The sequence below is a fragment of the Myiozetetes cayanensis genome, unplaced genomic scaffold, assembly GCF_022539395.1.
Source record: "Myiozetetes cayanensis isolate MyiCay16 unplaced genomic scaffold, myiCay2020 scf13, whole genome shotgun sequence".
In the NCBI taxonomy this organism is placed as follows: Eukaryota; Metazoa; Chordata; class Aves; order Passeriformes; family Tyrannidae; genus Myiozetetes; species Myiozetetes cayanensis.
The window spans coordinates 20648939-20663969 of record NW_026086937.1 but is presented as its reverse complement, the minus strand read 5'-3'; the positions used below and the strand labels follow the sequence as shown (position 1 = coordinate 20663969).

The following is a 15031-nucleotide window of genomic DNA, read 5'->3' as shown; positions in this document are numbered from 1 at the left end:
CAAACTCACTGACTTCTTACACTTCCTTTGAGCCTTATCATCCAAATTAGCAACAGGATTAAAGTCTAGCTTTCAGTTAAATTTAGCCAAAAGTTGTTTTTCCCCATCTTTTTGGATTCAGGCACAGAGTTTGATTCAAAAATAAAAACCTCCAAACTGTTTACAGTCATATCTGGCTTTGAAAATGCCACAGGAGAACCTACACAGAAAACCTTGGAACTGCATCCACTATTTAAAGTATAAATGAAAAATAAAACCTGAACTTGATGGCTGCTCTTCCAAGAGACAGAATCATTCCCCCAAGGCCTTAGGAAGGTGTTTCTGCCCATTCCTGGATTAAAAAAAACGGAATATCACAGAATGTCAGAGTCCATCACCTGGAGTGATGGGACATCACAATATTTGCACCAGAACAAGAGCTCCATGAAATATTTGAAGAATGCTCCTCTCTAATTGTTTTGTCTCAGATTATCTCAGTGCCAGAAAGATGCAGTTTTACTGCTTCTCCCTCACATAGTCACAAAAGTTATGGATATGCCAATGAAAGTCAGAGACAAGCTAATGGTAAAAACACCCTGATATATCTCCCACCAACACAAAATTCTGCTTTCTCACTTTTAGAGCATTTCCAGCTTCTAAATCAAATCCTGCTGTTGAACAAAATCCCACAACACAGCACTAGGTCTCTGCAATCTGGTACAGAGATAGAATTTTAGTTATTTTTCCTTGCTCTGAGAAATGTGTAGTGGTGGATTTGGACATGATTAGACTATTAAAAAAAAATGCAGCATTTTATCCTAGCAGAGAATTTATTAGTTTTCAATAGTGCCAGTTTGTTCACTGAATTCCCTCCCCATCAAAAAAACCCACAACCACCAAACCAACCACAGTACCAAAAAAACCCCAAAAAACCCCCTAAAAACTCCCCACAACTAAAAACCTCAAACCCACACACATCCAGGCATGACAAATCTTACTACAATCTGTTATTAAATAAATATCTGTTAATTTTTTCCCTTTTACAAGAATCTTGGAATACTCACAAGGGGAAAAGCAGGACTGCAGATGGCCATTTTCTACACATTTTCCTAAACAGGCACAGCACAATTCCTTTGAAATTCCTCTGAAAGGCAGATATACAGCATGTTTGATGGAGAAAGGAAGTAGTCAGCTTTTATTACATGAAAAGGGGGGAAAAAAAAAAAGCACTAAGGACTAAAGGAGAGAAAAATCTATAGTTGTACTTTCTGTGAAAAATTCGAATGACTGCTCCACTTTTAAATGTACTCACTACACCTATCAAAAGAAAATTAAGAATAAAAGTTACCTGAACATCTTGGGACTCGAAGTATTTAATTTCCCAGCCAAGCCAGACTGATACTAATTCATATAAATCACAGCAGAGCTCAGCAGAGAAGCCATTCCCAGGGATTGCCAAGATACATCTCTTTCAAACTTTTGAAAACACTATTTCACTGCTCACATAAAAGTGACTGGAGAACCTGAGTGAAAGTCCACTGGTTCTTTTGGTTGGCTAAACACCATTAATATATTGTGCCACTTGCTTTGGTGAAAGGCAGGCATTATGTGCTTTGGGCAGGAGGCTGATGGCTCTGTGGCCCTTCATATTTCACTTTATCACCTCTTTGGTGCAAGTGGCAACAGCTGAACTCAAAGTGCGTGAGATTTGTCCCTTGATAATATACACTGTGAACAATTTCAGCTGCTCCCTGGGTTTTCTTTTCAGCAAGGCAGCACAATAAACTGGGCTTGCAGTTCCCATAATAGCACCTTTTTATTTTTCTGGCCGTCTCTCTCTCTAATGCCTTGCAATACATTGAGCTCATCTCACAGTATTAATAACCCTTCTACCTTAATGTGAGCCTGCTTGTCAAATCAGAGGAGAAAAATAACTACATGGGGTTTAGGTTGATTAAAGATAGTAAAACTCCGAGTTAGGGAGTTGTGAGATCAATACTTTATGTGAAATCTGTGCTCTGTTAAATCCTGCTCCCAGCAAAGCTTTAAGAAGTCCATCTAAAGCCTGGCCCAAAACATGCTCTGCCCAGGTAGCTTTTGTCTCTAAATTTTAACACAAATTGGATCAAGACATGACCAATGCCTTACACATATTTCAGTGCCTGCCTGGAGCCTGCATATGATTTATTACAAGGAAGACAATCTTCCCCTTATCCTAAAAAGGGGAAGAGTCTCTGACTGAGTGTCTAAGGGGAAATTCTCAAGATTTAGTCAGAGTCATATGTAAATTTGTATTTATTAACAGGAACCTCAGATCTGAGAAAAATAGGCAAGAAACATCAGCTAGTCAGGCTGTTTCAAGAGGAAAGAGGAAAAGTTGGAGAATGGGGACCCCATGGCCATCTTACATTTTTTTTAATACATCTTTCCCTTGTAAAAGAACTCTTCAACTTCAATATCTCCAAGTCAGTCCCAGTGTTACTCTTAGGGACACACCAGTGGGGAGGGAGAAGGGAGACTCTGCAATCAGGAGCTGCTTTCCCAGTCACTGCTCAGGAGCTGGAGGTGCTGAACATCCTCTGTGGCTCCCAGCCCTGGGCAGGGCTGCAAAAAAACATTAAAACAATGAGGGTTAGACTTACCTCCCCTCTGCTGACAGAAGACAGGACCTATCAGCACGCTAAAGCTTTTTTAGGGCTACAATTTGGCTTAAACCCAAACCCTGCTTATCACCGAGATTAGCTGATTGTTCTCCCTCGGTGTAATGGTTTAATTATGCAAACTTTCTTCTCTCCCCCACCCCTTTCCTTCATTAAGCCATTTGCCTTTTGAAGAGCTCTCCTGCAGGTGCCACCTGCTGTGGTAGAACCTGAGGAGACAACAAATTGTCACAGCTCTGGAGAGGCTACCACAGTGATAGCAGCGATAAAACACCTTAGAACTGGTTAAAACTGCCCTCTGAAAGGTTCCCCAGTGACCACAGAAATTTTGGATACACAGAGACACGAGGTAATTCCTCCAAGGTCAGGAGAGAGGGTTCAAGAGGCCTTTGACGTCTCCCATGGATGGGGCTGTACAAGATTTTTAACCTGATGAGACTTGAAGCTCATTATAACGTGATGGCTCTGCCAGAAGGTGCCAGGACAAATCAGAGCTGGCTGTGAGGGGTCTGCACAGAGCCACATCATCCAGACTGGGAGAGGGACAGGAAATTCTTTTAAAATTGGAATGAAATTTGCTGTAAAAAATTTTCAAGGCACAGACATTCACCCATTAAGACACATTCCAAGAGCTCCAGGAGGACTTTGCAGCCTCTTTGGGGTTATATTCAGTGCTGCTTAAACATCCCTACAGTGTAAGGGGCTGCTAAGATATTTTGGGGCTATTGTAATTATTATTATTATTATTATTATTTAGTTAGTTAATTTTTATCTTCCTTATCATGACATAAATGTCCTGAGTTCAAGTAGTGAGCGAGCTCAGTTATTCTACTCCAACTCAGGTAGATCAGCTCTAAAAGAAGCACAAAAGTACTAAAAAGGGAGGAAAAAACTCTTCTAGTTAACTCTTCTGGTGAACTGGTAAAAACTGAGATTTGCCAGGGAGAGGGGGAAACACTAAATGTCGCATTTCATTTGTAATAATAAAAAAAAAAAACCAACAAGTCAGAAAGTTTATTCGTGTTTGGGGGGAAAAGTCCAAACATTTTTGTAGAAAGAATAAATGTTTTTGCAGCAGGAATATACTTTTCTGTGATAAGCAAAATATATGATTTCCAGTAAAAACTGTCTTGCCTTGACTCAGGTTCTAACAGTCTCTCTGGAGCTCATACAACCTGTAAAGTAAGTTTACAAAACCTTTAACTACAGGACTCACTCAATTTAATGTTCTTATATTCTTCTCTTATTTCTTCACTCCCAGTAGATGGCTGGGGAAAACAGTCAAGATGGTTTCACTGTGTAACTACTGATTTTTGAAGATGAAGCATTTAATAAAACACCTTGGCTGTTTGTGTGTACTGGCTGTTGAAAAAAAGGAAAGAAATCCCAGCTTTACTCAAAGTTTTTGTCACAGAGGACTCCTAGTTCAGATATAAACAGTAATCTGTAACAGTTCCCTGCCTAATGACAAATCCATGCTCATTTTCAAAATTTAACAATAAAACATTGAGAGGTTTTTTATTTTTAAATTGAATTTCTAATGTAATTAAATTTTAGTTAATTTGCTTTTAAAAAATTTAAGCAATTCTCACTTCATTTCACATTATTTTATTATTATGGATTTCACATTATTCTTGGCCTTTCCTGCCATATTCAGACAAAATATTTTTTCCTTAAAAAGTGCAAAAAAGAATCAAGTAAGTGAATCACATGGATAAAATACCCAGAGATTAGAAACCAGCTGTTCTTCATATGTGAAACCACCTATTCCTAACGTGCAAAATCTGAGCTCAAAACCTGTTGAAGTCTGACTTGAAATAGTTGTCAGTTTGAAACATCTGAAACAATTAATGCAAAGCCTAATTTTGTTTAACAACATTATGACCTAAAGGAGCTATTATTCCTAATTGTTTTATAATTTAACCATTGTGCGCTGCCTGTGCTTGATTCTGTTAGCACAAAATTCGAGGGGAGATTATAATTGATTGAATTTTAAATGTCAACTGTCTTTAGGAAGCAAACATCTCCTGAATATGAACAAATATTAATGAGGAGTTTCTTCCAAAAGGGAAGGCTTAGGGGCTATTATTTATTTTTATTTAAAGTGGAGTGTCTAAGAGGAGCTCAGCTATGAAGCAGAAGTTGAGGGAAGGATGTGGATGAAGCCAGTGGGGTGCAAAGCTCCACCAGGACCAACCCCCTGATCCTGACTCTACATCTTTAAAGAGTCAGGATACAAAGGGAAACAGCAAAAAGCTGGTTTAATTCCTATCAAAACCAATGGAAATCCTGGAGGAACAGATAAAAAAAAAAGTAGCAGTGCAAAGCTACTGCAGTGTCACGGGGAGATAATCAACTCTGCTTTAAGCTGCCCAGACCGTGGTGGCAGCAATCTGCAGTTGGGTTCAGGCAAAACTATTCTACTTTTGCAGGAGATTTTGCAGCCTGATGTGAACTGCCCTGCTTGGATTTTGCTGTCCTTATCTCGTCCTCACAGCAGCCACAACAGCTCTGCTGTGCCTTTCTGGGGGGTAAGGCCCCCATTTCACACATGGATCATGTAGGGCTGCCAGGGGGGGAAGAGCTGCTGGAAAATAATTCAGAGAATCCCAGAATGGTTTGGGTTGGAGGGGATCTTAAAGTTCATCTCATTGCAAGCCCCTGAAATGAAGGGGCAGGGACACCTTCCACTAGCCCAGGTTGCTCCAGACCCCATCCATCTTGGCTGGAACATTTAATAATTCAAAAGGCTGGTGGACTGAGCCTCCAAGTGGATAAACAGTGAAATTAAGAACTGCTCAGAGGAGTAGCAAAGATATAAAAAGTTTTCTTCTCTATCCATTTGTGCACCCAAATCTGTTCTAATAATTTATTATATTACTGCTCTTTGGAATGAAGAGTAAATGAATTAACTCTGTTAAGAAATGTTATTTCTCTTAAATCCCAAATAAAACACCAAGAATTGGATGGGGCACTGAGCAAGCTGGTCCAGTGGAAGGTGTCCCTGCCCATGGCAGGGGGTGGAACTGGATGATTTTTAAGGTCCCTTCCAACCCAAACCAGACTGTGATTCTATGAATTAGTATTTATTAAACAAACCAAATGAAAAAAAACCAAACAAACAAAAAGCCCAAACAAAACCAACAGTATGAGAAAATAATATGATAACATCACAGAGTAGCTCTAGTGAAAATCTGTAAACATTTAGACATCCCCTTATCAAAGCAGTTTTGCCTGTAAGAAACACTTCAAAGGAAATCATAGCGTTATATGCATAATATGAATGTATTTATTTATTTCACAGCAATAAAAGTATGATCTGAGTGGAAAACAAATGTGAGAGAGGATTTTAGAAAGTATCTACAAGGTAATTTTGAAGCTATTTTGCCTCGAGCACTCAGAATTAAGGAGGCTGAGGAAAGCAGGGGTTTGTGGGCTTCATCACCCTCTTCCTTTCCAAAGGACTGTAAAAAATGAGTGCTATTCAAGAATATTGAATTTTCAACACATAAAAGTATAATCTATCATGCAACAGAATGTTATTGCGTTTTCCAGCATAATTATAAACTTGAAACCAGAAATATATTGAGATATCTGAACCAACTGGAGTGACTAACTGATCCTATCAGTGGGATGTCTTTCAAAATTACAAATCTTAATTAAAAAATTATTGTAGCTTGCCTAGAAGGCGACTTCCAATATGACTGGAAGATTTAGAACCCCTCACATTTTACAAGATTTTTTTCCTTGATTTTCTTTTTTTCATCCAACTCTTGCCCTTTGAATTTGTGGAATGATGTCAAGGAGAGAAGGGGCAAAGGGTAAAGAGACCAATCTCAAAGAGCATGGGAAGTTGAAACAGAAAGTGAAGGAAGAGTTTGGGCATCAGTTTGGTTTTAAATTCAGATGTTTTAGAGGATTTGAGATTCCTTTTTCCAAGTGCCAAAGGACAGCAAGAGAGCTTTGAGCATGTTTGTTACAGAATACAATACCAAGTGTTCAGCTCTTTAAATAACAGTTTTAAGACAGGGACTGTATGCTACTTGTTGATCTCTTCATCAATTAACTCTTGTTGACATCCAATAACTAATTATGAAATGTTTTCAAAGTATTTGAGGTGAAAATATTAATTACACTGGAAAATAATCTGAAGTGTCACAAACAGTGCAGATTGTTTGGAGTGGGCTGGTCTGACAGATTGAATCATCTCTGAGGCACACCAAGGACTTATCAAAAACCCTACAATTATCTTCCACTTCCCTACCTTGAAATCTTGCAGAGCAGGACAGAATTCAGAGACCAAAAATGAAATGTTTGTTTAGATTCCTGATTAACACAAACTTGCTTCTATATCTTCACTGGGTACAAAAACAGTGCTGGGAAATGGAGAGAATTGTGGAGGAGGAGAGAAAATTCGGGGTCGTGCAGCAAATAACACCTATTTGAACTGATGTTCAGCTCCTTCTTGAGTTTCTGATGATTCTTTTGAGCACATAACTCTTACTCAGCAAGGAGAGCAGTTGTTCCTCAGCCCTCAAATTTAAGAGTCAATCACTGCCACGACACACCGACACAAAAGGCTGTTGTTATAGTCCTGTCCAGGTGCTAAATGAATCTTCCCTCTCCAAACTCTCCCTGGCATCATTTCCTGCATCCTTTTCATTCTCTTCTGAGCATCATAGATCACTGGAAAACCCTCAGTGGCTTTTCAAGGACCCTGTTAGCAGGGAATGTCCGGGCACCTCTTGCTTGGCCACCTCCAGCGTCTCAGCACCGTCAATTCCTGGTGGTTCTCCCCCAGTGCACACAACAGTCTGCTTATAATCACAGGCAGGATATGGGAATGTGCATTATCCCTCTTCTCCCCTCGTGAGGAATGCACTCCAAAAGAGCTGTGGCATTTTCCCCTAACAGCCTCACATTTCACTTATATTTAATTTGTTATCTGCTGTCTCTCAGAATCCATTCTGCATTGCTGCCCTCCCTCCTGCTCTCCTGTATTTTATTTCTGCTTGTTATTCTTTTGGTTTTTTCCCTGTCCCTTGAGAGAAATGCTGTGCATTCATCCACTTTCAGCCACAAATCCCTGGATTTAATCCAATATTATGAACTCTCCATATTTTTCTATGCACCCTCCCTTTTTCTGCCCCTTGTCTCAGAGCTTTTCCAGTACAAAACTTGTTTGGTTTTCCTTCAGTTCAGGTTCTCAGCCATTAATTTAACTGATTGGAAAGGAAGGATGGGTAGGCAATTAATCTGAGTGAAAATCAGATAAAACTCCTATTGATTTTGCTTTTTCTTTTCTGAAAGTCTTTGCTCTCTGGTGACCAAGGGCAGTGGCAAACAGGACTGGCCAAGGATTTCTGATGGCAGCAGGGCCAGAAGGAACACAGCTATTTTCCAAACCAGTTTCATTCTCCAGCAGCTGAGGAAGGGAGAGGAAAATTTAACATGTAAAAATGGGTTTCTATGGAAATTTGTGAGTGTCTGATCCTATCTTCCCTCTTACACAGTTTGAAAATAAGGCTCACTGCCCATCTATAGATTATATGCAAACAGAATTTAAGGAGCCACTGTGAAAGAGCTGCTAATACTGATAAGCACAAGGAGAAGAAAGATATTCACTTTATTATTATACTTCATTATTATACTCACTTTAGTATTCATGCTCTCAATGATAACAATGTCAAGAAGGCCCTTCCTATACAATTATTACCTGTCACTCTCACTTTCCAGTGTGATACAGTCAAAAAACCCGACAAACAAGGAATAAAGAGTTCATGAGGATACTGGTAAAAATTATAAACTGTATGGAAATAAAAAAGAATACAAAATTTGGGTTTTTTACTGGCATCCTTGGGACATTTCAATAGTAGTGCCAGTAGAAATTAACAGTCTTTGCAGTGGACAAATGTTTCTTAACAACCTCACTCAGTAGTTTCAATGTACTTCTGAGATGTTTTACTCTATTGCCTGGACAATAAGTATTTTATTTACTTATATTCTTTTGAGTTAAGTGACACTGTCTTTCTTTCAATGACGTATTTTCTGTTTTAGAGATGCAGAAAATAAGAATGTGGAAGACTCTTTTATGGAAAAGTCTTTGTCTCTCTGGAATAGTTACTTAGTTTTGTTCCAAAATGAGGTGTTGTGGTTGTTTTTTTTTTTTTTTTTTTTCCCTGAAGAAAACTTCAGGATTGTCTTTAGTTTTCACCCTGAGTTTTCAATGGGCTCATTCAGGTATTTCAAGTACCTTTGCAAGGGGTTGTAAGACATCAAATCCTGCATCTTGCCCCCGTCAAGGGTGGGCTTTGCCTGGGCATCCTGCATCCATCCATCCTAACCCCCTGGCAGCAGCGGGAGTTTTCATCGATGCAGCTCAAAGAAAGGCAAAAAAAATCCCACACTGGTGGAAGCATTTTCTGTTCATTCTGCAGAACTTTGCAGCCAGATGCCTTCTGAGGACATGCAGAGGAGCCACAGCGAGGTGCAGGGGAGGGGGGGCGTGGGGGGAAGGGCAGCCTTTGTCAGGGGAATCTGGGTGAATCACTCGGTTTTTCTGTCGGTCTAAAATAAGCATCAATAAAGCGTCAGCTCCCTGCTTTACAGGGTTTGTGGAATGCTTTGATATACTGATATGCACTTCTCTACAATTCCCAACAGCTGAGTGAAAACCTCTGCAAAGAATAAATTATTAGCACAGAAAATTCCCTGAGTCTTTCACTGCCACTTGTGGGCACCTGCAGTAAAGGTGGTGCTTTTCAACCGAGGGTCCTGACACGACCAAACAATTAAATAGGATTATTATTATTATTATTACTACTACTACTACTACAATGGGGAGTGGAACCCCTCAAAGAAATAATCAACTTTCATTAAACAACAAATAAACCCACAAACTCTCAAAACCTGTATTTTGGTATCGACTTAAAGTATATTTTCCCTAAAGAATTTCTACTGGAGAGAGCGGGGCCGACTTATCAAGGAGAAAAGTAGCCCCCTCAACTGCTGCTGCAGTTTTTTATCTCTGCCTCTGCCTGGATTGTTTTCTTCTAAAGATTTTTCCTACAAAGGGAAAAAATAAGAGAGATGTCTCCACAGATTGATTAATAATGTTGCTAAGCTCATCTGGCAACACTCTATCCTCTGTAAAACAGGTGCCCTTTGCAGAGAAATATCCCATTGTTTTTTTTTCTTTTTCTCTGTACAAGCTTTCCCACCTCGGGAAAGAAAGTGCTTTGTCTTAATGGCAGTGATTGTCTGCTGTGGGGAGACCTGGGAAGAGAGAAAACTGAAGATGGCAGATGGAGAGAAGTGCAGAAAGAAGTTTTGCTGCTTTTTAGGGCCTGGGAAAGGCTCCTGCTCTGCTGACAGTTAAAAATTCCCAATACCAGAGACCTGAATGACCGACTGGATTGTCCCAGTGGATTTTGAACAGCCAGAAGCCTTATGTAGAATATAAATAGAATATGAGAAATCACCTACCTGGAAAAGTTAAACCCCCATTCTTTCCTAGCCCAAGCAGAGCTTCGAGTGTGTTGATTCGAGATCTGACTCAGACACATTTCAAATGGAGCAGGAGGTGAAATGCTGTGTCAATCCTGGTGTGTGAGCTCTTCAGCTGCCCCAGCACATGGTGTGTCCTGCTCTGGACCACCTCGGATTGCTGCAGGGACTGAGCTTTGGGGTGATTGTGGTGGGAACTCGTTAAAACTGTTTGCACTGATTGGAAGCTGGTTTCCAGGAGTTCCACATGGTTCCACATGTGCCCTGGGACTGATTTAATCTGTCAGGGCCCTTCTGAACCATCAGTGACTCTGCTGAAGTTTTGTTTTCAGGCAGTGATGGATTCAGCTCAAGGGGAAAAAGGTTGGGTTTCCTCCCTTCCTTCCCCGTTGCACATCGTGTTGTTTGAGCTGCAATGAGTGAAGAGAAGATTAAAGCACCTCTTATTAATCTCCCACCTTTCACAAGTGATTTAACGTTTTACAAGCTTGGGTAGTGATTGCTGATAACTTCCTAGGGAACATGGCAGCAAGACTTTTCCATTTGCATTTAACACTGTGTTCTTTCAACAGCTATCAGTGACTAAAGCAGGCTGAAGAATATTGACAGCTCTCAGTATTTTCCTGATTATAGGTTAAAAATCTGACGTCACTGAAGGTGCAATGACACTTTTTTAGGGTGGGGTTTGTGGAGAGACACACACAGGATCAGTAAATGGTAAATTGTGGCTCATGGCTGGGAAAGGAGAAATGAATTCTGTGCTCTTGAGGGCTGATCTCAAGATGAAGCAAAAACCACTCCAGTTCCAGATAACAATGGTGGTTCAAATAACAAAGAGAAGCAATTAAAAAAACACAATTGCAAGTCGAGGAGAAGTAATAGAACATATAAACCATCCTTTTCTCGTGCATTCAGCAACTTCTTTCTCCCTCTTTTCAATGCCTTGACAAGATCTACACCTCTGCTTCAGAGCTGAGAGCCTGAAATTGCCATCCAAACCATTTCCAGCCAAACCTGTGGATGCTGTAGGACATGTCAGGGGAAATGATGCATCGACTCTATCTAAGGCACTGGTATTTATGGTCTGGTCTCTGAGAGCAGAGATGAATTCAGCGACTTTTTAAAAGGAGAGAGCTGTAGGAGTTGGTAATTTTTGCTGCTGAACAATATGAAAGGGCTGGCACTGGAGTCATTCCAGAACAATCAGCTTTCTTCCTACCTTTTGTGAAGATTTTTTTAAGGACAAAATACCTCATGATAGAACTGAAAGCTGTCCCAGCTCTGCAGGCATCTCACACTTCAGCACCTCCACCAAACCATGAATATTCAAAATGAGTCCTGGGGATAATTTTGATCTCTTTTTAGGTAAGAGAGAGCGCTCAACACTGAATTTCTGGTACTGAAATGTAATTTTATTTGTGTTTTACGGGCAAGTCCCACCCAAGATCTATCACACTAAGCATTATCCCTGATTCCCTACAGCTCAAACCACCTACACAAGGCATTGTAGGGGATTCTGCACTCAAATTTCCCAACTCTTGCATACGAGTCACGGACTAAACTGCTTCCCAGAGCATAAAGCATGGCATTCCTCTAACACAAGCTGTTAGCTTCAATGTAATGTTTCAACAAGATCAGTCTCTTTACCTGACTCTCTAATGCCTTTTCTTTTTTCCATAACGTGTCAGAGAAAAGCGATGGACAATCCCTGCTCTGTGCTGTGAGTGTGCCGTGTTTCTCAAAGGAATGATAAAAAACACTTCTCCTTTTCCTGCTTCTGCTTATGGTCAGGCCTCCAGGAGGTAATGGAGCCTTTCATAAGCAGTAATTTATCCAGAGAGCACCAAAAGGTTCAAAATCAGGGCTTAGGCCCGTTCTAAAAGTTAAATTTCTGTTACATTTTCTGCTGTAAAGACAAGGATGCAGCAGCCTTTACATGCCCAAACACTGTCCTATCACCAGTTCATCCTCCCCAAGGCTCTGATCTGTACCTGTGATTTCACCTCCCCTACAGGTGCCACCACAATTTGGGGGGGTACATTCTGTATATGGAAAAAACCCCGTGGTTGAAGATCCTTGTATCCATCATTGCTGCATATTTTACGTTTTCACATTTAAATCCCTACTTGATGGTAGATCTTTTCATCTGAAATCATGATCTGAATTTAGGCTTCTTCTTTTTGGTCCACTTTACTGTCTTAATGTTATAATCAAAGCCAATGGCACTGTGACACACTTTGCCTATGTCACCTCACGTTAGGGTTACCACACAGATAAAATTTCTCAGGAGAAAAAAAATGGGAAACATCCAGGCTAATTCCATGCTGTGACCACTGGAAAATGCAAAAACCATGTTGATACCATGTGTTTTTTCTATTACTCTGAGCTCAGCCCTCAAAATCTTATGTAAAATCCTTCTATAGGAGACTCTGATTTTCAATTTAAACGATTTTTTTTTCAACATTTATGAAGGTTTAGATCTGGATTAATTTTATTTTAATTTGTCTAGGATTTTATAAAGGGACGGAGGGAGGGAGGAAGGAAGGAAGGAAAGAAGCAAGGAAGAAAGGAAAGAAAGGAAGGAAAAGAAGGAAGGAGCAGCATTTGGATTAAATGACAAGACCTGATATATGATAAATTGCATGTGGTGTCCTCCTACAAGACTAGAAGGTCTTTAAAGGATTCCTTTCACTTTCTTCAGCCCATGTATAACCTTAGAATTATAGTGTACTATCCACACACCTGAGCATTTTTTAAAGAGACTGATTTTCCTAAAAGGTAACATTTGTTAGAGCAGTCCCAGTCCGCCAATTAAACACATATTGAAATGTAGTAAAAAAACCACAAAACCAAACCCACACAAACTTATCAATTGCTCCCTCAAAAAAACCCAAACCAAAACAAAACAAAACAAAACCCAAACCAAACCAAAACACACCAAAAAAACCCAACCAAAACCAAACAAACGAAAACCAAAACAAAACCAAACAAAAAACCAACCAGACAAACAGCAAATGCAAACTTCTCGTAGAGATCAGGACACTCTTAGAGAGTAAAAGTCGTCTCAGTATTTCCTTGGAGGTAATAAATTATCTAAATCAATCATGTAAACCAGAAATATTTGGTGTATTTGTGTAACTTTGGTTAGGAAAACCAAATATTCTGAGGATGAGGTTTAGCACAAGGGAGACTATTACTATTATTATTATCAACACTGAATTAGTAGTTCTACATAAAAATTTAATATGATGGGAATAATTCATTCAACAGAACGAATAAGGGCAAGGAAGAATTAAACTCTGAGTATTTAGGACTTCTCATCCCAAGCAGAGCCTTCAAGGGCATTTGGGCTTCTGTTGGAGGTAATTAAAAAAACACACAGGTTTAGGATAAATGGAGAGTTAAAAATAAGAGATAATATGAAATTTCTTACCAGGAACCACAGGTCACCACATAGAACAATTTAGGTGGGAAGAGATCTCTTCAGGCCCTCTGATCCACTCTCTCCCCTAGGGCAGGGCTGGCTTCCAGGTTAAATCAGGTCCCCTGTGGTCACATCCAGTTACATTTTTAATACCTGTGAAGGTAGAGATTCCTCAGCCTCTACAGGCCCACGTTCCACCAACCCCACCCTAAAGCAGATTTAGTCCCCTGTTCATCCCATTGAATTCCTGAGGTAAGATTGGAGAAAAGCATTCAGGGAAACTTGAAGCCCTTAGAGGTCGGACATATTTCAAAATTCCAGTAGCTGTGTCAAGAAGTTTGGACTAAGAAAACTCACAGCAGAAAAGTTTTGTGTTTTTACATTTAGCAGAAAAACAAGCCAAATTCCAGATTTACCACCTTCAAAGGAGAAAAAAAAAAAGTTTGGGCAAATAAGATGCTCTTTTTCCCAAAAACATTGCTAATTCCCTGGAGTTGCATAAGCACTTCCTCAGAAGCAGAACTACTATACCATGACCAAAGAAAATAATTCTTTTAAATCTTTAAAAAGGAAAACCCGTTAAATATATATGGCTTGCAAAACAAGCAGCAGAATGCTCTTTTATTAAATGGATTCCTTTTCAGTGGCTAAATTTTTAAAGCTTAGATGGTAGAAATAACTGATTCTCAATGACAGCATATATCTTTCTTGTGTCTGATTAGCTGTTGCCATTATTTATAGCTCTGTGTATGTGATAGAAACATAGAGAAGACAACATGAATCTTTCTGCCTCTGTTGACAGGCCAACTAATCCATTACTAAGTCTCCTCCATTCTTAGTCCACTTACCTGTAAACCAATAGTGTCAGTGCTGAATTATATTTGATATTGAAACTATTGATGAATTGCAAAGGTTAAAATTAAAGTGTGATTTATGTTGCGATCAGCATCATGGTGTTAGAGCACCAAGTGATCTGTGCAAAATTATAACCATAAATACACTTCAGGCTTTGCTTTAGAACCTCTGCCAAACAGCCCTACTCCTTTTTTGTTTCATTCTCTGTCCCTCTCTCCTCTCTCTGATACCGTAGCAAAAGAAATGCAAATAATTTTGCTGATAAAGATCATAAGCTGCCCTGTTTTGATGACTTTCTGCACAAAAGGATGTTACTCTCTTTCCCTGGAGACTCATCTGAAATACTACTGCAATCAGTGGAAAAAAAATATTGAGTGGCACAACACACGCTGAGTTTCTCATTTGACAAAGGCTACAAAGGCAACAAAGTTTATAAAATCCCGGGTATAATTCACTGCAGTTCGGTAACTGGACATCTTTACTAGCATAAAAAATACTTAGCAAATGAAACATTTCCTCGAATAAACTGGAATAAAAGGTGTCCCTGTCAATAAGCCTCTGCTTCCTTCATGTAGGCACCAGTTTTCCTGATGAAATATTTAACAAA

At 39.6% G+C, this 15031-nt stretch overlaps 1 long non-coding RNA gene across 7 annotated transcripts in view; it reads right to left on the bottom strand.

Annotated features, from left to right (window-relative positions):
- Positions 1–13717, bottom strand: part of LOC126636138 (uncharacterized) — a 40570-nt gene extending 26853 nt beyond the window's left edge. For 5 of the 7 annotated variants that reach the window (XR_007627910.1, XR_007627905.1, XR_007627907.1 and 2 more), the window contains exons 1-4: positions 13579–13717; positions 10125–10555; positions 1044–1123; positions 258–331 (exon numbers count right to left, since the gene is read on the bottom strand). This is a non-coding gene — a long non-coding RNA (uncharacterized LOC126636138). Of the gene's footprint in view, positions 1–257; positions 332–1043; positions 1124–2387; positions 2468–10124; positions 10556–13578 lie in introns of those variants that run through there. The other 2 variants (XR_007627908.1, XR_007627911.1) reach the window with 2 other exon arrangements.
- Positions 13718–15031: the final 1314 nt, after the last annotated feature.